The sequence below is a fragment of the Chiloscyllium plagiosum genome, unplaced genomic scaffold (genome assembly GCF_037043375.1).
Source record: "Chiloscyllium plagiosum isolate Xiang-an unplaced genomic scaffold, Cpla_swu_hap1 HiC_scaffold_42, whole genome shotgun sequence".
Classification (NCBI taxonomy): domain Eukaryota; kingdom Metazoa; phylum Chordata; class Chondrichthyes; order Orectolobiformes; family Hemiscylliidae; genus Chiloscyllium; species Chiloscyllium plagiosum.
This window is the reverse complement of record NW_028270180.1, coordinates 56,310,122-56,329,683: the sequence shown is the minus strand read 5'-3', so window position 1 is coordinate 56,329,683 and position 19,562 is coordinate 56,310,122.

Sequence of the window (19,562 nt, the reverse complement as noted above, 5' to 3'; positions counted from 1 at the left end):
TGTTGGTTTGTGTGCTGTTATAAGTCCTCTTGGTCGCAGTAGTCTGGCTGTCATTTCAGAGATGTTCTTTATGTATGGTAGTGTGGCTAGTCCTTTGAGTTGCGGCATGTCCTCGTTCTGTTGTCTTTCCCTTAGGCATCTGTTGATGAAATTGCGAGGATATCCATTTTTGGCGAATACCTTGTATAGGTGTTCCTCTTCCTCTTTTTGCAGTTCTGGTGTGCTGCAGTGTGTTGTGGCCCTTTTGAATAGTGTCTTGATGCAACTTCGTTTGTGTGTATTGTGGTGGTTGCTTTCATAGTTCAGGACTTGGTCTGTGTGTGTGGCTTTCCTGTGTACCTTAGTGGTGAATTCTCCGCTTGGTGTTCTCTGTCCCCTCACGTCTAGGAATGGGAGTTGGTTGTCCTTTTCTTCCTCTCTCGTGAATCGGATTCCTGTGAGTGTGCAGTTGATGATCCGGTGCGTTTTCTCTATTTGCTTGTTTTAATGATTACAAAGGTGTCATCAACGTATCTGACCCAGAGTTTGGGTTGATTTTGTGGTCAGACTGTATGTTCTAACCTTTGCATTACTGCTTCTGCTATGAGTCCCGAGATCGGTGAGCCCATGGGGTTCCGTTGATTTGTTCGTATATCTGGTTGTTGAATGTGAAGTGTGTTGTCAGGCACAAGTCCAGTAGTTTAAGTATGCCGTCTTTGTTGATTCGTTCAACGTCCTGTTGTCTGTTCTGTCTGTTCAGCAGGTTGGCTATTGTTTCTCTGGCTAGGGCTTTGTCAATAGAGGTAAACAGTGCCGTTACATCGAATGAGACCATGGTTTCTTCCTTGTCTATGTGTATATTTCTGATGATGTCCAAGAATTCCTGTGTTGATTGTACAGAGTGTCTGGATCCGCTGATCAGGTGTTTCAGTTTCTGCTGTAGTTCTTTCGCCAGTTTGTGTGAAGGTGTCCCTGGTAGCGATACGATGGGTCTGAGTGGGATGTCTGGTTTGTTCACTTTAGGTAGTCCATAGAATCCGGGGGTGTTGTTGCTTTCGGGTTTCATTCTTTGTAGGTCCGACTTGGTTATCTGTCCATTTTTTTGTAGGTTCCTCAGTGTGTTGTTTATCCTATTGGTGAGTTGTGGGGTGGGGTCAAACTCCCTCTTTTGGTAGGTGTTGGTATCTGCAAGTAGTTATTGTGCATTTTGGATGTACTCTGCTTAGTCCAGGATGACCGTCATTCTGCCTTTGTCTGCTGGTAGTATGATTATGTTCTTATCGTTTCTTAGTGATTTTAGTGCTTCCCTCTCCTTGGTGTTGAGGTTATGTGTTTGTCTTTTCCTTGTTATCAGGGGTACGATACTTTGTCTCACTGTTTGTTGCGTCTCATCTGTCAGTCCACTGTTCCTGAGTGTGCATTCTAGTGCTGCTAGGAAGTCTGCTCTCTTGGCGTCCCTGTGGTTGTAGTTGAGTCCCTTTCCGTGTCTGCGAGCTCTCTGTGGGAGAGGTTTTTAACCCAGGTGTGTGTTGTGGTGTCCTCTTTCTTGTGTGTTAGTTTGGCCATTTTTTCTTTTAGTGCCGTTTTTTGCGGTGTGTAGTCCTGTTCTGTCCTATGGTGACAGCCTGTTCTATGGTCCGGGTCCATTCCTGATCAGAGATCACACACTTGCAACAAGTTGACACAGCGACCCATTAACACAATAAGCAATCACCATGCAGATCTGAACGGAATAACCCTCATCTACTTCGCAGGTGCGTTAACCAACTAAATCACAGCACCAGGACGTGTGCAGCTTCACTTACCGATATGTGCAGTCCTGTAACCAAATGGTCACTAACTCCGAAATGTGTTTTCTGTATCAATGTTGCTCAGTGAGAATTGCAATCAACCGACACTTTTGCAAAAACAGTTCACAGCAGAACATTCTTCACTGTAAATGAATGGAAAAAAGGAAATCTCCTTTTGCATTGGCTTCAACATGATTCTTTCGATCTGTCTAAACTGACAGGGTAAAGAGGATGCGTTCAACCTCTTGGCCTCCCTTAATCATATTAATACACACTCAGGGAACCTCACACCAAGAGGAACAGGGTCATTGAGGTGAATTGGCCAGGTATGTTGTTTGAGTCAGTGTAAACAGTGTACAGTGAAGACTGACCCATGAACACCGACACTGAGCCTTGTACCACCAGCTCCATCTCACATCCTGCCTCATGCCTCCCAGTCAACTTTGCTGCTGTCATAAACCTGGTCCCTTTTTTGCCAAAAGTTGTTCCTTTCCTCAAGCACACCCTGTCCTTGATTTTTTTTCAGATGGATACTAAAGCAGGTCAGGCTTACGATGAGACTAGTTTAGTACAAAGATGAAAAGGGTCTGAGAAGCCTTTTGTTTATATATAAACAGATGAGACTTCAGGCCAAAGTGGTCATGTCTGTGGAAGTGGTGAGCTCTCGCTGAGCAGTTCAGTGAGTCTGGTTGGAAGTTCAGGACTGGTTGGAAGTTTAATAGTGAGCTGTGTGGAAACTCTCTCTTCTGCCCTTCTAACCTCAACCTGGAAGCATTTAACCTGTTTTTGTACTCTATTTTAAAGGGGGTTTGCTTATTGGGACTGTTGTGTATATTCGGAACTGCACACTTAGGTCAAAGTTGGATAGACTGAGTTCTGCAGGGGTTCCGAAATGTGTTGTTCGTGTTTCATTGTGTAATTTTGTGAATAATTTTATTCTCTGATTTAAACCTGTTAGTCAACTACGCTAACTTAATCTGGGTAATTGTAACTGTACATTTACCGATACAAATTGCAAAGTTATGTGTTGGGCTGCCTGCTTAAGAACGTTTTGAGCGGTCTGGCCTCGTCCATAACACGGTTCACTTTTATTTCACTTCCCTGCTCCACTTCGCAACTTATTCCCGGCAGATTGCAGGTGTCCAAATAGACCCTATCACTATCAGAAACGCATTACTGGGACATCGCTGTCACTCAATGCGACAGGACTCACCGCCCATCCCTAATTACCCCAGAGATGCAGGTAATGCCTTATTTTCCCGAACAATTGAATTCCTCAGCGGGGTTGTGCAGCCATGATACCGCTCGGGAGGGAGGTACAGAATTTAGAACCAGCGACACTGAAGGGACATGGATACATTTCCAACTCAGAGAGGTGAGATGATTGGAAGGGGATTTCCGGTGATAGGTTCCCACTGTATCTGCTGCCAGTGTCCTTCGGGATTCAAGGCCAGGTGTTAGAATTGGCGGTAGGTGAGCACTTTGGGGACAGTGACCACAATTCGGTGAGTTTTACTCTAGTGATGGAGAGGGATAAGTGTGCACTTCAGGGGAAGAGTTATAGCTGGGGGCTGGGAAATTATGATGCGGTGAGGCACGACCTAGGATGCGCGGCTTGGAAAAGTAGGCTTCAAGGCATGGGCACAATTGATATGTGGAGCTTGTTCAAGGAGCAACTATTGAGTGTCCTTGATAAGTATGTACCTGTCAGGCAGGGAGGAAAGGGTCGTGTGAGGGAGCCGTGGTTTAATAAGAAATTGAAATCCCTTGTTAAATGGAAGAGGGCGGCCTATGTAAAGATGAGGCGTGAAGGTTCAGTTGGGGCGATTGAGAGTTATAAGGTAGCCAGAAAGGATCTGAAGAGAGAGCTTAGAGCAGCACGGAGGGGACATGAAAAGTCCTGTGTTGGTAGGATTAGGGAAAACCCTAAGGCTTTCTATAGGTATGTCAGGAATAAAAGAATGACTAGGGTAGGAACAGGTCCAGTCAAGGATAGTAGTGGGAAGTTGCGTGTGGAGGCTGAAGAGATTGGGGAGACACTGAATGAATACTTTTCGTCCGTATTCACTCAAGAACAGGACATTGTTGTCGATGTGAATATTGACTCACAATTAATTAGAATGGACGGCTTTGAGGTATGTAGGGAAGAGGTGTTGGAAATTCTGGAAAGGGTGAAAGTAGATAAGTCCTCTGAGCCTGATGGCATTTATCCTAGGATTCTCTGGGAAGCAAAGGAGGAGATTGCAGAGCCATTGGCCTTGATTTCTATGTCCTCATTGTCTACAGGAATAGTGCCAGTAGACTGGAGAATAGCAAATGTGGTTCCCTTGTTCAAGAATGGGAGTAGGGATAACCCTAGTAACTATCGGCCGGTGAGTCTCACTTCTGTTTGGGCAAAGTCTTAGAGAGAATTGTAAGGGATAGGATTTATGAACATCTGGATAGGAATATTGTGATCAAGGATAGTCAGCATGGTTTTGTAAAGGGCAGGTCGTGCCTCACAAACCTTATTGAATTCTTTGAGAAGATGACTAAGGAGGTAGACGATGGTAAAGCGGTAGATGTGGTGTATATGGATTTTAGTAAGGCGTTTGATAAGGTTCCCCATGGTAGGCTAGTGCAAAAAATACAGAGGTATGGCATTGAGGGTGAGTTGGAGGTTTGGGTTAGGAATTGGCTGGCTGGAAGAAGACAGAGGGTAGTGGTTGATGGTAAAGTTTCATCTTGGAGTGCAGTTACTAGCGGTGTTCCACAAGGTTCTGTTTTGGGACTATTGCTGTTTGTCATTTTTATAAGTGACCTGGAAGAGGGTCTAGAAGGTTGGATGAGCAAGTTTGCAGGTGATACGAAAGTCGATGGAGTTGTTGACAGTGAGGAAGGATGTATCAGGTTACAGCGGGATATAGATAAGCTGCAGAACTGGGCAGAAATGTGGCAAATGGAGTTCAATGTAGCTAAGTGTGAGGTGATTCACTTTGATAAGAGTAACAAAAAGACGGGGTACTGGGCTAATGGTCGGATACTTGGTAGTGTGGATGAGCAGAGGGATCTTGGTATCCATGTACACAGATCTCTGAAAGTTGCCACCCAGGTAAATAGTGCGGTGAAGAAGGCATATGGCGTACTGGCTTTTATTGGAAGAGGAATTGAATTCCGGAGCCCTGACGTCATGTTGCAGTTGTATAAGACTCTGGTGCGGCCTCATCTGGAGTATTGTGTGCAGTTTTGGTCGCCATACTATAGGAAAGATGTGGAGGCATCTGGAACGCGTGCAGAGGAGGGTTACCAGGATGTTGCCTGGTATGGTAGGAAGATCGTATGAGGAAAGGCTGAGGCACTTGGGGCTGTTTTCATTGGAGAAAAGAAGGTTTAGGGGTGACTTGATAGAGGTGTACAAGATGATTAGGGGTTTAGATAGGATTGGCCATGAGAACCATTTTCCACGTATGTAGTCAGCTATTACGCGGGGACATTGATTTAAATTAAGGGGTGGTAGGTATGGGACAGATATTAGGAGTAGAGTCTTTACTCAGCGAGTCGTGAGTTCATGGAATGCCCTGCCAGTAGCAGTGGTGGACTCTCCCTCTTTATGGAAATTTAAACGGGCATTGGATAGGCATATGGCGGATAGTGGGCTAGTGTAGGTTGGGTGGCTTGAACTTCGCAACATCGAGGGCCAAAAGGCCTGTACTGCGCTGTATTTTTCTTTGTTCTATGTTCTATAGATCGATGCAAACAATTACTGGACTGATTCTGGCAGAAACCATTTGCGTCTTCTATGCGCAACGAGGAACACATTCTCATTCAGGTAATTCACACAAAGAGAAATAAGTCTTCATTCCCTGCCTGGGAATCGTATCCAAGTCTGGGCGATGCAAATTCGGACTCTTAAGCAGGGACTCCCTCCACTGCTGCTGACTGTAACCTTTGTGACCTGACTTACACACAGCCTTTTTTTTAGAGTAGATGCTCTAATGTGTGGAAACATGCCTTACGGCCCAACAAGTCCACACTGCCCCACCGAATAGAAAACCCCCCAAACCCATTCCCCTACCCTATATTTACACCTGAGTAACGCACCTAACACTGTGTGGAAGTTAGCACTGCCAATTCACCTGACCTGCACATCTTTGGATTGTGGGAGGAAACCGGAGCACCCTGTCCCTGTCCTTTGGGTTATACCCACATTCGGCAGCAATGCTTCTCTCTCCAAGTTTCCAAACAGTTCATGTTATCGCCCTGGGTTTCAATGTGATGAAAGTGGAGCTTTGATAAATTGGTGTTGTTCAGGAGTAGCACTGAAGGAAGTTACAGAACAAGGGCTCGTTCTCAGGCGATGGATGGTGGTGAAGTGGCGCCATCTATAAATGCGTCATTCAACTCATCTGATTGCAGATCCCGGGGCTAGAAATAACTAGCGTTTTCTCGCGGAAATTCTTCACGGCTTTGACTGGAAGAGACCATGACGCCAAGTATGCAAGTACATTTCACTGGAGTGGTTCGGGAAATCGGGCAGTGACTGTGAATAAAACGCTGGAAACGTCCAGCAGAGGAGCAGGCGACCCCGAAGGAGGCACGTGTGAACAGATGTCTTTCCTTTTCCACTGAAAGGCACTGCGTCACAAAGTGGGGACTTCCAAGTGAAGCAGTGACGGCGATTATCTCTGCTGGTTGTTCACCTTGTGAATGCTTTCTCTCCCCAATGTCCGTGTTTACATTCCATGTTGACCAGCTGTGGGCCGATTGCACGTTCATTGGTCTAGTGGTTTAATGGATAACCCGTCCTGACTTCGGATCAGGAGGTTGTCGGCTCGAGTTTTATTCAGCTCGAGTTGTGCGGGTTCCCTGTGACATGTTTCATCTCTCATCCACTTCAGGCACTCTGCCTGTATTCCTGATGAAGGCCTTTTGCCTGAAACGTCGATTTTCCTGATCCTCGGATGCTGCCTGAACGGTTGTGCTTTTCCAGCACCACTCTGATCTACCGTCTGTTTTCCAGCATCTGCAGTCATTGTTTTTATCCTGTTGCCTGTCCTTACCTTGTCTGTGTTCTCCAGCAGGTGCAGGGATTCAATGGCGTGCTTTTGAAATTGGAAGTTGCATTTGGGCCCAATGCATTTTATTGCCAGACAATTGTATGGTAGGTCCTGTTATGTCAGGTTCTGAGGATCTTAGGAATGGGATCAGTGGGAATTTTTTTTCGAATTTGAAAATTGCATTTGGGTCCATTGCAGCTCATTGCCAGAGAGGTGTATGACACGTCCTGATTTGCCTGGTCCTGAGGTGCTGCACGGATTCCATCCAAGTGTTTTTGAATTTGAATGTTGCCTTTGGGTCCATTGCACCTCATTGTCAGAGAGGTTTGTGACAGGTCATGTCATGTCAGGTCCTGAGGAGTTGCAGCGATTCGGTCACTGTGCTTTTGATTTTGAAAGTTGCACCTGGACCCATTGCATATTTTCAATTCCAGCTCACCTCAACGTCTCTCATTGACTGTGCAACTGCCTTGTGTTCCACCTAAAGCTGCCTTTTGTCAGAGAACCTTGTGTGTGAACACAAAGAGCGCAAGTGAAGCACAAAGAGCGGATATAATCCTGAAAGCTTTGACCCTCACAGGAATGTGTCTGTTTATTTCCCTGTGTAGGTGATAAAGGAGATGTGTTCGTCAATGGGGTTACAACACAGTGTGAACAGGCCAAACGTCGTCCCATTTCTGTGTCATTTAAGATCACAAGGAGAATCTCATTGACATTTACACTGGTAGCATCAGAACACACAAGGTTATGTGTCAAAGCTGGTATCTGGGACTAGTCCAGATGGATGCCTGATGAGCCGCACTGCATGATGGGCTGAAATGTCTTTTTGCACTCTGTGAATGCTCGAATACAAGTATAAACTACTTTTCAGATTAAAAGATCAAAAATAAGAAGGCATAAGCAGTTTCATTGAGACTAAATGCGACAGATTCGGTCGACTTCTCACGAAAGACAAGAGTGGTCTTAAAGGAAGAGGACTAAATTGGTGGAAGGCCAACTATATCAGTGTTAGGCTGTAGCTGGGGAATGCAGACTGGGAACAGGTGTTTGAATGTATATCCATATTCAATATGTGGGTGGTTTTTAAAGAAAGATTGATGAGCGTTCAGGAGAGAGGATGTTCCTGGAAAATGAGGGATAGAAATGGCAAGAGAAGGGAACCATGGATGCCAGGTGTAATGCCAGCCTAGCTAAGAGGAAAAGGTATGCCTTCTTAAGGTCCAGGTGACTGAAGACAGACGAACTTTTGAAAGAACATGAGGAATGTACTGCCAACGTGAAACGATGTGTTAAGAGGCCTAAAAGGGGTCATGAGATATCCTCAGTGAGCAGGGTTAAGGAACGTGCCTTTATTCGGATATAATGAGCAAGAGCGTTGTAGAGAAAGTGTTGGCCCACTCAGTACAAAGCGTGAACCTTTTGCGTGCAGTCAGCGAAAATGGGTGAAATTCTTATTGAGTACCTGGCATCGCTGTTCACCAAGGATAGGGATATGGTGGATGTAAAAGTTAAGGATAGATGTTTTATAACTCTAGATCAAGCTGGCATAAGGAGGGAGGAAGTGTTAGGTATTCCAAAAGGCATAAAGGTGGGTTCGTCTCTAGGTCTGGATCGGACCTATCGCAGGTTTCTGAGGGAAGTGAGAGAGGAGATAACCGAGGTTTTAACAAATACCTTTCCAACGTCATTGAACACGGGTGAGGACCTGGAGTTCTGGAGAATTGCTAATGGTGTCCCCTTGCTTAAGAAGGTTAGCAGGAATAATCCAGTAATTCCAGACCTGTGAGGCTGTTGTCAGTGTAGGGAAGTTACTGGAGAAAATACTGAGGATTAGGAAATATTTCCATTTGGAAGAAAATGGGCTAATCAGTGAGAGGCAACATGGTTTTATGCATGAAAGGTCATGTCTTACTAACCGAATAGAAATTTTTGAAAAGTTGACAAAGTTGATTGATGAGGGAAAGGGTCCAGATGCCATGGACATGGACTTTAGCCAGGCTTTTGATGAAGTACGCAGATGGAGAAGGTGAAGTCACATGGAGTCCAGGGTGCTTGAACTAGATCGGTAGAGAACTGGTTGGGCAACAGGAGACAGAAAGTGGTAGTTGGAAGGGACTTTCTGAAAATGAAGATATGTTACAGTGGTACCACAGGGATCCGTATTGTGACCACTGTTCTTTGTGATATATAAAAGTGACTTCGAAGAAGGTACAGGTGGCTCATTAGCAGGTTTACAGATGACACTAAGGTTGCTGGAGTAGCACATAGTGATTGGGACTGTCAGAGAATACAGCAAAATAAACATATGTAGGAAAGTTGGGCAGAGAAATGGCAGATGGAGTTCAATCCATGCAAATGCAAGGTGATGCATTTGGATTCAAGAGCGATCTGTTCAGAAAATCGAAATGTCCTGGGGAAACTTGATGGACAGAGAGATCTGGGTGTTTATGTCCATTGTTCCCCGAAGGTGGCGACGCAAGTCAACAGAGTGGTCAAGAAGACATATGGCATGAATTCCTTCATCGGACGGAGTATTCAGTACAAGAGTTGGCAGTTCATGTTACAGTTATATAAGACTTTCGTTCAGCCACATTTGGAACACTGTGTACAGTTCTGATTGTCACATTGCCAAAAAGGACGGGAAAGCTTTGAAGACGGTGCAGAGGAGATTTACCAGGATGTTGCCTGGCATGAAGGACACTAGCTATGAGGAGAGGTGGAATAGATTAAGATCGTTTTCATTAAAAAGCCGGAGGTTGGGGGTGGACCTGATAAAGGTCTACACATTCATGAGAGGTTTGCAGGGAAGATAGCAAGAAGCCTTTTTTCCCAGAGTGGGAAACTCAATTACTCAGGGTCACGCGTTTAACGTGAGGGGTGGGGGAGGGAACGATTAAGGGAGTTATGTTTGGTACTTTCTTCACACAGAGGGTGGTGGGTGCCTGAAACTCGTTGACAACGGAGCTGGTAAGGGCGGGAACAATAACATCATTTAATAAACATCTGGGCAGACACATGAATATACAGGGAGCAAAGGGATACAGACCGTTAGAAAATAGGCAGCAGGTTTAGATAGAGGATCTGGATTGGCACAGGCTGGGAAGGCCGAAAGGCCTCTTCCACTGCGGTAAATTTGCTTGTTTTTTTGTTCTTTGTTCCATTCAACCTCGCCAACAGGCTAAACAGTGTTGCATTTTGGAAGGCCGAACCTGAATGCTGAATATAGGATTAAAAACAGGATTCTTAGCAGTGTGGAGGAACAGCGGGGTCTTGGTGTTCAAATGCAGAGAATCCTCAAAGTTGCCATCCAAGTGTATTGCGTCTCTCAGAAAGAATATGCTGTTTTGGCTTTCATGAACGGGGGATTGAGTTTAAGAGCCACGAAGTTTTGATGCAACTCTGCAAAACCCTGGTGAGACCAAACTTGGAATACTATGTCCAGTTCTGGTCGCCCTATTATAGGAAAGATATGGAGGCTTTGAGGAAAGTGAAAAGAAGGTTTACCAGGATACTGTCCGGACTGGAAGACTTGTTGATAAAGACTGGAAGAGAGGTTGATAAAGCTCGGACTTTTCTCTCTGGAGAGAAGGGGGAACCTGATCAAGGTGCACAAGATAATGAGATGCAAACATCGAGATGATAGTCAGACACTTTTCCCCAGGGCACGATTGACTGCACGAGGAGTCATAGTTTTCAGGTTTTAGGAGGAAGATACAGAGGAGACTTCAGAGATAGGTTCTTTACACAGAGAGTTGTGAGCCCATGGACTGCATTGCTCGCGGCGGTGGTGGAAGCAGAGTCATTAGGCACATTTAAGTGACTGCTGGACACGCACATAGACAGCAGTAAATTGAGAAGTGCGTAGGTGAGGTTATTGTATTTTTGATTAGGAATAAGCCTCAGCAGAACATCTTGGGCCGAAGGGTCTGTTCTGTGCTGTACCTTTCTATGTTCTCTGTCATATGTTCTATTATTAGATAAGCTGACGCCACCTTGAGAATGCAATTCTCTCATTTTCATATTAAAGAACCTAAACGATCATATCCCATTTCAAAAGATGATAGTCGTAATTTAAATATGTGTACGAGGTATAATCTGGTGTTGTGCGATTTGTTGTTTAAACAAATAAAGTAATCATTTTGCTGTAAATTCTGTGTTGTACGATTATGTTCCACAGCCACCTGATGAGGAGGCAAAGCCTTGTAAGCTAGGGCTTCTAAATAAACATGTTGGGCTATGACATGGCGTTGTGTGATTTTTAACTTTGTACACCCCAGTCCAAAATTGGCACCTCCAAATCATTCCTCTCTGACTGAATCCTTGAGTGTTTTCACCCGCCACCAACTCCATGCAATGGCGTGGGAAGGCCAGCAGAGAGGGAACTTTGTTGCACTGTTTCGACTCTGCTCCCGGGGACAGGAAATTTCTGATTAGACCACATTGGAGTAGCAGCCCATTGGAACTGAACAGTTTGACATTGAAAAATCGGGAGCCGAGGCATTTCTTATCATTCCATTGGTGGTTGGGCTCTGATAACAATTTGTGATAGCATGCTGCTATTTCACAGGTCGAAACAGTTCACAGCTCTGTGTGAATTTGTATGGGGTTTGGTGAATTGTAACTGAACAGTGAGATCATGTATTTAACAGTGAAACATTTTCTGTTTAACCCATTCTGTTTAGTTTCATTAGAACACACTGAATAATGTAAATTTGATGGAAGGTTACAGACGGTTCTAAGCTGAAAGAATAACCCAGGAAGAAATTCTATTTACCTGGCCAATTCATTTGCATTGTGCTACAAAAGGCAATCCGCACATTCTCAGCTCAACGCTTTGCCTGCATTGGTAGAAAGACACTCTGTCAGGCGTGTGATGGAATACTTCCCACTTGCCTGGATGGATCTAGCTCCAACAAACATTCAAGATGCTCGATACCTTCCCGGACAAAGTAATCCGCTTCTTTCACACCACATCCACAAGCATCGAGTGCCTCCACAACCAATGCTCAGGAGGAGAAGTGTGTACCATCTACAAGGTGCACGGTAGAGGTTCACCACAAATCCTCAGACAGCAACTGACCACTTCTATCCAGAAGTAAAAGGCCAGTAGATACATGGGAACACCACCCCAGCAAGTTCCCCTCCAAGCTTCTCACATTCCTGATTTGCAAATATAGCACGGTTTGTTTCGTAAAATTGGGTTTAATTCCCGGACTACCCTCCCTAGTAATTATATGGGTTGACATATAGCATATGCACAGCAGCAGTTCAAGAAGGCAGCTCACAAACAACTTCCCAACGGGGAGCTCGGGAAGGGTAATAAACACTAACCAAGCCAGTGATGCCCATATCCCATAAGTGAACTTCTAAAAATCATTTTTCCGTCGGGAAACAAAAGGACCCTCCTTTGCGTTTGCTTGATGAATGTTATTTATTCATAACACAAGGAATTTGCGTAATCAGGTGGTTTACTGTGTTACTGATCTTTGCTCTGAATCTAGACAATGTTACTACATAAACAAATGTGTTTGTGCAGCAAGTTAGATTCCGCAACATGAAACCAACTTTCCTCAAGTGAAATAGAAAAGGCGAGTAATCATCAGGATGGATTCCAGAATGACATAATGTAAGAAATCTACAACAGTGATTAACAAGAGGAGGATAAAGCTCCCAGATATGGCGAAGAGCAAAATCTTAGATTTCTTTCTGCTCTCCATCTCTGGGTTTCTGCGCTTCTCTCCTTTGATCAGACACTTTAACCCCTTCCGGACTTGACTGGTTATTAAAAAGTGTCTGACTGTTAGATCATTGAGCAACAGAATTAAAACGAATGGAAGTAAAGGGGTTAAAAACGTGTCAAGCCAATCGAATGCCACCCACCAAGTCTCAGTATAGTAGATTGACTATGTTTTACAGTAGAATGGCACATTATTGATAATCCACCGAGGCTCAATTGTAAAATAGATGGGGATATTTGTCAAAAAGAACAAGGTGCATATTGTTGTTAGAACCACAGTTGCAGATTTCTCAGTGCAATATTTTGTTCTCAGCTTCTGACAACAAATCGTTACAAATCTGTCAAAGGAAAAAGTGAACCAGACAGAACAATTGGTGGCAGCAAGAGTTAAGACCCGAGCAACACTACACACAGGAGGGATGGCCAAAAAACAGAGTGGGTAATAATAACAGGTAAATCTCCTCAGTATAACAGCAGCGATAATGACCATCAGATCGGCAACTGCCATAAGCACCAGGTAACGAGTAGTGCAACGAGAAAGTCCGCAATTTCCCCGGGAAAGGATAACAGTCACCAGCAAACTAACTGTGGCAGACAAATGGGAAAATAAGCAATGAATGATTGATTAGAAACTACTTCGCCTGTTCCAAAGAAAAGCAGTAAGAATTTACCAACAAAACCCAGTGCACTCTGTCAGCGGAAGTGGTTGGTGTTGAGTGGGTTTGAAGTCTAAGACTTTTGCAGCCACCTCAGATGCTCCTCCAGCCCAGTCGTTTCAGAGATTATGGAATTTTGACAGATGTTGAGCGCATGCTAGGAGAGCAAAAGGAATTCCAAGTAACTATTTTAATGATTGGGGTAGACTCTTTAAGTTCTCAGCTCCAACTCTGGCAAGAGTAGAACCCCATTAGAAAACTCAGTCCCAACTCACTCATAGGGCTGGTGATTGAACTGTCAATAAAACAAACTCAAGCGTCCTTTGATTGGGTTATTTCCCGCTCTTATCACTGAATGAAATTCTGATCAGAGTCACAACAGGATCAGGAAAAAATGGTTATCAAAAACTGCACAAGATTTCAAACAAGACACACAGGACAACATTCCACAGCATGCACGGGCTCTTAAGGACAATTTATGCGTGTTTGGACTGCAGATAAATTTACACTGTAAATCTACATATCTGTACATGACAAGTATCTCAACATGCAGGGAGGAGGAGGGAAGTCTCTCAAGACTGGAATTACTTGACCAAAGACAGTGAGGAAGAAAGATTTTCTCGAAGATATGCTAGCTAGATAAAGCTTTGCAAACTACCATGCTGGACATATCCTTCGATTCCCTTGCTTACAGAAAAAAATGACAACCGATTTAAAGTTCAAAACTGATCAAGCATCCACTGCTGTTTGCGGAAGAGAGTTCCAAACCTTTCCCATCGTTTGTGTGGAGAAGTGCTTCCTAACATCTCTCCTTAACTTTCGCTCCCCAATACTGATATTGTGCTCCTTCATTGTAGAATCTACCAGAAATGGAAATAGCTAATCTTGCCTCTCTTTTCCCATTAATATTTTGAAGGATTTCGCTCAGATCATCCCTTAAACTTGAAATTTCTAGCGGTATCAGTCTCCATTTGTACAACAAAAGCAGAAATTTTACAATGGGTCTGACAACATCTATATGAGAGAAAGCTGAGTTAATGTTTCCAGTCCAGTGACCATTCTTCAGAGATAACCTGTCTGATCGCTCTGCATAACTTCAAATTATGCGAAAGTGGAACAGTTGATACAACACTGACATCTGAAAATGCTGCAGCAGCAGTGGAGTTGGGCATCTCTGTCAGTGGAGAATTGTACCAAGAATGCTGCTCAGTGAATTGCTATCACTGTTCTGGTGACTGGATAAGACTAACCAGTCGTGAATTGGAGATGTTATTCTTCAACAGCAAAAGGTGGAGAGCATATCAGCAGCAGATTTAAACAAATTCAATTGTCATGAAGCCATTCCAGGAATGCCAGCAAAGGCAAGGGTGGTGTAGAAGACCAGGTGATCAATTGGCCGAAACATTTCTTCCATGCGAGATGATCAGTCCCTTCAGGCAACTTGTAAGCTCCTTGTTTGAAACTGTGAGCTGATGCATTCCCTGAAATGCTGCCTTATTACTGTTTGGAAGCTCCTTGGGGTGATCGGTGTGACACATTGACTCTGTTTCGCAGCTTTTTATTTGCTGTTTTCCAATTTTCTGTCAATGTGCAATTTAATTACAATAACAAGCTTAATGCCAATTATCAAGGAATGTTATTGCTCAATACATCATAATGATATAAGAAAAAAACACAGAATATGGAATTTTACAGCAATAACACTGTCTACTCAAACACGATGAGTTCTATCCCGAGATTAGAAACTATTTCAACCATTGCTGCATCACGATAGTTTATTCTAAGTGTGAAAATATTTTTCAGAACTGTTCTCCTTTACTCTTGTCTTAGACGTCAGGCCCGCTGGTCTATAGTTCCCTGTTTTGTACTTAACACCATACTAAAACAGTGACACGACGTTTTCCAACCTTCAGTCTTCTACCATTTCACTTGTGAATGTCGATGATACAAATATCTCAGTAAGGGCACAACAATCACTTCCCCAGCTTCCCACAGAGTTCTCGGGTACACCTGATCAGTACCTGGGGATTTATCCACTTTTGTATTTGTGAAGACATCCAGCACTTCCTCCTCTCAAGTGGATCTTTTTCAAGGTGTGACCATCTATTTCCCTCCATTCTATATCTTCCATGTCCTATTCCACAGTAAACACTGACGCAAAACACTCGTTTATTATTTCCTCCATCGCCAGCAACGCCACACAATGGCCGCCTTGTTGATATTTGAGGGGCCCTGTTCCAGAATATAGAACATAGAACAATGCAACGCAGAACAGGCCTTTCGGCCCTCAATGTTGCGCCGACCTATGAACTATTCTCAGCTCATCTCCCTACACTATTCCATCATCATCCATGTGCTTATCCAAGGATTGTTTCAATCTCCCTAATGTGGCTGAGTTAACTACATTGGCAGGTAGGGCATTCCTTGCACTTACGACTGTCTATTTAATGAACCTGCATCTGATATCATCTTAAATCTATCAGCCTTCAATTTGTAGTTCAGTCCCCTCATACCAACTGACATCATCATCGTAGGAAAAAGGCTTTCACTGTCTACCCTATTTAACCCCCTGATCCTCTTGCATGTCTATATCAAATTCCCCTTAGCCTTCTTCTTTCCAATGAGAACAGCCCCAAATCTCTCAGGCAATATACTGGTAAATCCCCTCCACAAATTTTCCAATGCGTCCACATTACTTTTCCAAACGCACATACTCGAGATAACCATTTGCTCTGATATCTAAAATTGTCCACAAAGTCCAGACACATGCAATTTCAATCGCAATGCCACCAGCCCAGCTACAGCTTGGCATGTTGACAAATATCGTCTGGAGAACAGTACCTTCAACGACCGCACACTGTGCTCCTTGGTACTCACCGACCTTTGGAGTCATGGTGATATGCTGCTGTGCAACTGCTACGACCCTTAAGCCAAATGCATTTGAATTGTAATCTAACAGTGGGATTCTTTTCGCTCCCGAATGACATAGTTGCTTTGGTGTCAGCAACTCAGTTGCGCGTTTTGTTCAATGGCTCATGTTGCTTATGCAATCTTCGCTTGACAGCGCATTCAGCAAGTTATCACGCCTTCCTGCAGCGTTTGTCAGCGACAGATCAGCTGCTAAGATGATTGCTTCAGACAGCGCTACATCCTACATTTGAAAGTGGAAAAGATGGAAACATTTATAGGCTGAATAGCCTGTCACGATCTTCCCGGGTGCGTCAGAGGCAGGGAGCTGATCTTATAGAGGTTTTTCAATCATGAGGAGCATGAATAGGGTAAATAGACAAGTTCCTTCCGCTCAGGTAGGGCAGTGCAGAAATAAAGGGTATAGATCTGGTGTGCGAGTGTGGAAATTCGAAAGACAGAGAGGGGCAACGGCTTCACGCCGAGGGTGGTGAGTGTCTGGAATAAGTTGCCACATGAGTTGTTGGCGGCTGGTACAATTCCAATACTTTTAAGGAATCTGGACGTGTATTTGAATAGCAAGGGTTTAGAGAGACATGGGTCAAGTGCTTGCAATCGCGGCAGGATCGGTTTAGGAGATCTGTTGGACATGGACGAGTTGGATTGAAGTCTGTGTTTTCCCTGCTGTCCATATCTAATGGCTCTATGATATTGCTGCACACGTTGCTGACAGGGTGAGAGGGTTATATGAGAACTCCAATGTTGATGCATGAGAGTTGAGCCAGCGAATTCATTCCCCTGGAAGTCGTGTGAAAAGTATTGATAGAGATCCAGCAAAATAAAATGAACACATCTTTGATTTGATTTGAAACCTGAACTCTGTTTCTCATCCGAGACAGTGCCCGCTCTGCTTCATACTGCATACATTTCATGTTTTGCATTTGGATTCTCCTTACCTCTGTTTGCCAAATCTCTCTCATGCCCCCTTTTTGCCCACCTGATTTCCTTCTTAAGTGTACTCCTATTGACTTTGTTCTCTTCCAAGGATTCATTCGATCTATCTTGTCTGTACCTGACATAAGCTACCTTGCTTTGTTAACCAAATCCACGATTTCTTTACTCATCCAGCATTCCCTTCACCTACCAATCTTTCCTCCCAAACTGACACGAATATGCTGTCTCTGGACTCTCGTTATCTAATTTCTGAAGGCTTCCCATTTTCCAGCCATCCTTTCACCTGTGAATATCTGCCCCAATCAGCTTTTGAAAGTGTATGCCTAATATTATCATAATTAGCCTTCCTCCAGTTTAGAACTTCAACTTTTAGATCTGGTCTACCCTTTTCCACCACTATTTTAAAACTAATAATATTATGATTACTGGCCCCAAAGTGCTCCCCCACTGACAGCCCAGTCGCTTGCCCTGCCTTATCTCCCAACATTCGGTCAAGTTTTACACCTTCTGTAATATGTGCATCCACATAGTTAATCAGAACGTTTTCTAGTACGTACTTAACAACTTCCTCTCCATTTAAACCCTTAACACTTTGGCAGTCCCAGTCAATGGTTGGAAATCCTGTACCATAACCGTCCTATTATTGTTGCAGATAACTGACAACTCCTAACAAATCTGTTTCCAAACTTACCTCTGTCTATCAGGGTCTCTGTGGTACTCAGTGCCATTATCTATATGCCAGCCTTACTTCATCAGTCTAATTTCCCATTCTGTCTGCTGTATGTATTCAAGAAGTTCCTGTATCCATAGTGTGCCTCGTCCATCACGTCATTGAAGATGGCTTGTTATCCAGGGGGACAAACGTTAATGGAGGCCTGGAGCTTTCAAAAAAATCATGCAGCGAGGTAAGATCACTCACTGTGAACAGAGCAGCGATCAATAGGAGGGCTCCAATCATCGGCTAACAAAGTGTGGCGTAGATACATCTCTGAAGGTGGAGCACAGTACGGCCACACTCCAAGCTTAATCACCATCCCGAATTTAATGTATGTTGAAGTAAGACGGCATAAGGAGTTCACAGTCATCAATCCAGTCCTGTACTGTCTCGTGAGCGTCAGTACAACACAGGTGAAAGCAGCGCTACCAAGAGACGGTGGCAATGCTTCCTGGGATCCTTGTGTTCTGTGTTCCCTCTCTGAAACTTTATCTGTGGTACATTTTGTCGACCAGTGTCTTCAATCATTCTAACTCCTATAACAGTTACCATCGTTGTAACCTTCTCGTCTCTCGCTTATTTGTCCACATATTTGAAACGTACTCCAACCCAGACGATCATCCCTTTCTCTGTAAATTGTGATTGACTCCATAGCATGTCTTGACTCTGTAGCCTTCTCTTCCAGTAACTGGAGACATGTAGCACAGAAACAGACTCTGCAATCCATCTCGTCCATGCGAACCAGGTTTCCTGAACGCATTTGCCTGCGTTTGACCCATATCTCTTCAAACCTTCTCCACTCCATGTACCTGCTCAAGTGTCTCCCCCATGTTTTAGTTGTACTTGTTTCTAACATTTCCTCTGGTAGTTCGTTCCATGTATAGAAAATAAGAATCGAACATTCAACACTGCTGTGCAATGCAGACCCTTCGGTCCTCGATGTTGTGTGAACCTGTCAAAATAATCTGAAGCCCAGTCTACCCGACACTATTCCATTTTAATCCATATGTCTGTCCAATGACCATTTAAATATCCTTAAAATTGGCGTGTGTACCACTGTTGCAGGCAGGGCGTTCCACAACCTTACACTTCTCTGAGTAAATAAACTACCTCTGACATCTGTCCTATTTCTATCACGCTCCGAATTTAAAGCTATGTCCCCTCGTGCAAGCCATCACCATCTGAGGAAAAAGGCGCTCATCGTCCACCCTATCTAAACCTCTGATCATCTCATATGTTTCAATTAAGACTCCTCTCAACCTTCCTCTCTCTAATGACAACAGCCTGAAGTCCCTCAGCCTTCCTTCGGAAGACCTCCCTTCCATACCAGTAAACATCCCAGTAAATATCTTGTGAACCCTTTCCAAAGCATCCATATTCTTCCTACAATGTGGTGATCGGAACTATGTGCAATACTCCAACACCAGCCGCACCAGAGATTTGCACAGCTGCAGCATAACCTCATGGCTCCGATACACAATTCCTCTATTAATAAAAGCCAAAACAACGTAGGTCGTCTTAATATCTTTATCAACCTGGATGGCAACTTTCTGTGCATGGACACCGACATCTTTCTGTCTATCTGCACTACCAAGACACTTACCATTAGCCCAGTCCTCTGCATTCCTGTTACTCCTTCCAAAGTGAATCACCTCACAGTTTTCAACATTATACTGCATTTGCCACCTCTCAGCCGAGCTCTGCAGCTTATCTATGTCCTCCTGGAACGAACAACATCCTTTGGCACTATCCATATCTCTATCGACCTTCGTGTCATCTGCAAATTCA